The following is a 5,818-nucleotide window of genomic DNA, read 5'->3' on the forward strand; positions in this document are numbered from 1 at the left end:
TAAAATTAATCATAAAACAGGAATTCCTTATAAACCCCAAGGTCAAGCCATTATAAAACAAGCTCATTTATCTATTAAACTTCAATTACAAAAATTAAAAAGGGGGGATAGGCTTATGACTCCCCAAAATAGCCTTAATCATGCCTTGTTTGTTTTAAATTTTTTAAACTGTGACGCAGAAGGTCACACTGCTGCTGAGAGACAAATGTCTCCCTCAGTAACAGGCCCTTTAGGCAGAGTTTTGTGGAAAGATTTACAGACCGGTCAGTGAAAGGGCCCAGATCCGGTGATTATATGGGGCAGAGGGCATGCTTGTATTTTCCCAGAAAATTCTTCTCGTCCTATTTGGGTGCCTGAACGTGCTATCAGACATGGAAGAGATAGAACCCAGATTCAAGCGACTGAGGATCGACCCAGAGGAGCCCCCATCCAGAAGGAGGAGATATCGGAAAAGGATGAAGAAAGACCAGATTGACCCAGCCAAAAAGCTGATTTCATGGGAAGACGTGAAGAAGCTAACAACCCAGGCTTCCCGAATACTTCGAGACCTAGGAAAAAACAGGACCCCAATGATGATGGTAACAACAGTAATTGCCCTACTGGGCTGTCAGGTAAAGGGGGATCAAGTAGACACTTACTGGACATATTTCCCAGATCCACCCCTGGTACACCCAGCTGTGTGGACTGGAGAATCTATTCCAGTATTTACTAATGACTCATTCATGATGGGAGGATTTACAGATACTCATATTACTCCCAATCATGTGACTAGATTTAATTATTCTGGCTATAGTGCCCAATTACCCTTGTGTTGGTCCCACGATAAACATGCTGGCTGTCTGAAAGTATCATTCGAAGAAAAGACAGCGATTGGTAGACCTAGACTGACAAATAATTCTATTTATGGAGATTTAAAACTTAATACTAGATCAGTAATTAAGATGGGACTTTCCCATGATAAGCCAGTCATTTCTACAAAACCTCCACAGATACACCACTGTCCAAATAGTTCTACAATTGAGATTGGCACCTTTCCTAAATGGATGGATTGTATAAATCCCTTTCCTGTACAACATAAGGTGTCTAAAGATAGTGGGTATATTTTAGACTGGTCTCCAAAAATTGATAAGAGACAATTACGAAGAAATTCTGCTATGACACCTGCAGGATTTGTTAGTAATATTTTGACTTATAGTAAAGGTGGTGTTCAAAAAAAATATTTGGCGTTTAATTGCTGCCTCAGAATTCTTACATTTTACAGACAAACCCTTACCAAGATTTATTGGCAAGAACTGTAAAGAGGGATCTTGCTATGGCTTACGAGCTTGTGTCCAATCTCCTTATGTTTTAATTATTGGAAATGTAAAAGTTAAATGGATAGATGACAGATATATTGTTACTTGTAATAAATGTAACCTAACCAATTGTATTACTAGGTATAATGGAGAAAAAAGAGTGCTGATACTTCATCAGCCCTCTTTCGTTTTATTACCTGCTAATATTTCAGAGCCATGGTATGCTGATGCTGGTTTACAAGTCTTACAACAAATTCATGCCCAGCTGGCAAGACCTAAACGTGCTATTGGAGTTATAATTGTTGGTGTTTTGGCGCTAGTCTCTTTTATTACATCAACTGTCTCTGCGTCTCTGACATTGTCTCAAAATATTCAACATACAAAATTTCTTAATAATTTAGCTCAAAATACTTCCAAGGCTCTGCGTAATTAAGTAAATATTGATAAAAAAATTAAAACTAAATTAAACGCCTTAGAGGCAACTGTTATTGACATAGGTAATGAACTTTCAGCCTTAAAATTTAAAAAAAGGCTTAAATGCCATGCTAATTATAAGTATGTGTGTGTTACAGCTGCCAAGTACAATGCTTCTCTCTGGGATTGGGAGAAGGTTAAAAACCATTTGTTAGGTATTTGGCAAAATAGTAATAATAGCTTGGATATTCTGGAACTTCATCACCATATCCAAGATATTCAAAATAATAGAGCTGATTTTTCAGATCCTTCTTCTTTGGCTAACCAAATATTAAAGGAGTTAAATGGATTCAACCCTGGAAATATTCTCAAACACTCGGCCTGGTACATTATTGGATTATTCTCTTTGCTGCTAATTCTTTATTGCGTTGTAATTGTAGGATGGCGAGTCTTCAGAACAAGAATGCAGAAACTCCGGAGAGTAAACCGCCGCCTCATTTTTGCGAAAAGAAAGGGGGAATATGTCGGAAGCCATTCTCACACGTGACTGGGTGACTCCTGGTTAGGGTCTGAGGCGCTCTGGCTGTGTCGGAGCTTTCCCAGCCCTCTCCTGTTGAGAGAACCTGTCCGTGTGGGGGTGTAACTGACCACTGACCCCGGAGGCCCAATCACTGACCCTGACCTTGGAGTGCGGCCCCCCTTCAACCTTCATTGGATGGAATTATCCCCTGAATTTCTTGCTCCCCAATAAAAGGCTACTCCCTGGCGTGCTCTCTCTCTCTCTCTCCTGCTAGCCCTGAGTAATCCTTGCTGCCCTGCCGGGCGGTTAGAGGAGGGAACCAGAGAGGGGAGCCGTCTCGGACCTGGTCATAGAAAAAGGTAACTGAGTCTGTGTGTTTATTTCGATCTCACTAGCTAACTTTTATGCCAAGAACCTCATTAATGAAACCATTGCGCTGGCCGCATGGTAGAGGCTGGAGTCTCAGAAAGAGCTATCGGACACTCCATCTGGACTAAAGATGACCTTCACAAAAAGCTTTAAGCGGCTCTCACTGCTACAGTGGAGTCACTCTCCTCCCTCCAGACACAGGTCACCTTGCTGGCTCAGGTGGTTCTCCAAAACTGAGGAGCTCTAGACTTATTGACAACCGAAAAGGGAGGTAGTTGTCTTTTTCTAAGGGAAGAATGTAGCTATTATGTAAATGAATCAGGCCTAGTAGAACAGAATGTCAACAAACTCACTGACCTTGAAACCCAACTGACTAAAATTACTTCCCAAACTGCTTCTCTGGGATTTTTCAAAATCCCTTAGTCACCTGGCTCCTGCCCCTCCTAGGCCCACTTATAGGCATTTTGCTCTTCTGCACCTTCCTCCCAGGCACAATAAAGTTCCTGCAAAACCAGATGAACACAATTTCTAACCATACCTTTAACCAGCTTCTTCTCAGGGACTACCAACTGCTTCACGAACTAGATGACTTCAACTCCCCTCGCGAAGCCCTCACCCCATATTGACACTGCAAAAACAATGGCCAGTGGTCAGCGAGAGACTATGCACCCAGGGAACCTCTTGGCCTGTCATCCTGGATTTTTGAGACTTTATGCCCTTTAAGCCTCCTCATGGCCCTTGGCCTTTTCTCCATTAGTCCCCCATCGTGGAACTCCTGCCCCAAACTGAACTTTGCTTTAATCCTCACCCTGTTTTTGCTTGCTCTGATCCTCTTCAGGTGCTGGTGACACCATGTGGAGACAATGCTTTCAATATTTCCAAGAGTCCCTTCAAACAGGACTGATGGCGAATATCAAGGATCTCCTCCTCTCAGGAATGGTTGATGCCTTTGACAACTCATGGCTTCAAGGAATCTTTGTGGACTTTTCCCCTGCTGAGATAACAGTCTACAGCCACTGGGTGCTATCTCTAGCTGCCCTGGCATTCCCAAGCCTGTCCCGGAATATGCCCAGCCTCTCAGCAGGAAGTAGCCAGGTGAACTTATGCCACCCCCATGCCACTTAGGAAAACAAAAAGGGAGGAATGTTAGCTGCAGGGGAGCCTGGGCACTCAACCCCCATCCATCTGGATCCTTATTTTTGTTTGCCTCAAGGCAGAACACTCAACCCCCCTCAAGGTTGAACGCTCAAACCCCCCATACCCCCACCCCTGCTCAAGGCTGAACACTTAGACCCCTAACGCCAACAAGGCAGCTTGCAGACCCAGAGACCCTATTAGATTTAGGGAGCACAGCACCGCAGAGGGCTATAAAAACCTTCTCCGGCGAGGGCCCCCTCCCCCTCCTCCTCTTTTTCCTGTCGATCAGACACTGCTGAAATAAAGCTCTCTTGGTTGCTCAGAGTGTTGTGATCACTTTCCTTTCAGATCCCAATGTTATCAGGGATGTTTTCAACTATTGTGAACGTTCGGGAAAATGGAAAGAGATATCATACGTTCAGGCCTTCTCTGTATATTCTAAGTCCTTTCTCTGCACCTCTTGCTCTCCTGCACAAATCCCCTTAGCTCTCACCTCCCCTATGCCTGCTTCCAAAGGGACAGAAGATCCTTCCTAGGACTCCTCCTCCAAGGACCTAGCAGATGAGCCCCCACCATACCACAATTCTCTTTCTGATGAAGCTGCCACAGCAACTGTCCCCACAGCCCCTCTACCCTTCTCTCGTCCTGCCACACACTCATGGGCTGCCGCTGCCCAACCCACATCTCTGTGTCCTCTGTGAGAGGTGGCTGGGGTAGATGGTGTAATCCAGATTCATGTGCCTTTCTCTGCCACAGATGGAAAAGTGGCTTGGGTCCTATACTTCAACCCCACCACATATATCAAAGAGTTTCAATATCTGACCCCAATTATATGATTTGACCTTCCATGATGTCCATGTGATCTTGCCTACCACCCTCCTGCCCGAGGAGCGCAGGGGAGTTTGGGAGCGAGCTAGAAATTATGCTGATGAGGTACATCAGACCTCCCCTGCCCATCTGATTGGCACTGAAGCGGTCCATGATTGGGACCCCAATTGGGATTATAATTTGCCTAGAAGAGTAACTAGTAGAAACCCATTCATGACTTGCCTTATGGCAGGACTTAGAAAGCCAGCCTCTAAGGCTATTAATTATGACAAGCTCCAGGAAGTCATCCAAGGTAGAAATGAAAACCCTTCATCATTTTTAGATCACCTGGCCAAGGCTTTATTACAATATACTAATCTGGACCCTGAGTCTCCAGATGGGAGACAACTACTAATGACCTACTTTTTCTCCCAGAGTTTCCCAGTATTATGGCCAAACTAAGGCCCCTCAAGAGGGGGCCCCTAATTCCCCAAGCTGAAGTTCTGGGAGTGGCCTTTAAGGTGTATAATAGGAGAGACAAGAAGGCCTGGTAGCAGAAACATCAGATGCTCACTCAAGCCATCCATCCAGATTAAGCATCTGTCTCTGTTTCTACTGGCCCATGGAAGAGTCCCTCAGGACCACCTGGACCCTGTTTTAAATGTGGTCAGACAGGTCACTGGGCTTGTACATGTCCCAAGCCTTGCAAGCCTCTAGGCCCTTGTCCTAAATGCCATCAGGAGAGACACTGGGCTGTTGACTGTCCCTGAGACCATAGCAGCCCCCAACCATCTGGTTCCCCTTTCCAACTCTTAGGACTGGCTGCAGAGGACCAGTGAGGCCCAGGTCCCCATCACCTGACCACTACCATCACTCCACAGGAACCCAGGGTAACTCTGCGTATTTCAGGTAGGCCTGTCCTCTTCCTCCTAGACCCCAGGGATACATATTCAGTCCTCAAGGAGTTCTGGGGGCCTACTACCAACCCTTATAGACACCTAGCCTTGTTTGCACTTTTGGCTCTAATTTTTACCCACTCCTTTTTGGTCATTCCACAGTGCCCAGTTCCCCTAATGGGAAGGGACATCCTCTCAAAGTTGGGGGCTACGCTTTCTTTCTCCCCTCATATACACTTCCATCCAGACTCACCTACTGCTCCCCTGATCCTCACCCTTACCTTAGGACCATCCCCTATTCCGTCCGTCAGGGCCTTCCCATTACCCCCTTCCGAGGTGGACCCTGCTGTCTGGGATGTTTCAAATCCTTCTATTCCTCA

At 45.5% G+C, this 5,818-nt stretch overlaps 1 long non-coding RNA gene across 2 annotated transcripts; it reads left to right on the plus strand.

Annotated features, from left to right (window-relative positions):
• Positions 1-324: 324 nt before the first annotated feature.
• Positions 325-2,493, plus strand: LOC143408374 (uncharacterized). 2 transcript variants are annotated; one of them, XR_013092479.2, is made up of 2 exons: positions 325-611; positions 2,150-2,493. It is a non-coding gene; the product is annotated as an uncharacterized LOC143408374 (long non-coding RNA). The 2 variants fall into 2 exon arrangements; XR_013092480.2 differs by having other exon boundaries at positions 325-578.
• The last annotated feature ends 3,325 nt before the right edge of the window (positions 2,494-5,818 follow it).

Source organism: Callospermophilus lateralis, chromosome 1, assembly GCF_048772815.1.
Source record: "Callospermophilus lateralis isolate mCalLat2 chromosome 1, mCalLat2.hap1, whole genome shotgun sequence".
NCBI lineage: Eukaryota > Metazoa > Chordata > Mammalia > Rodentia > Sciuridae > Callospermophilus > Callospermophilus lateralis.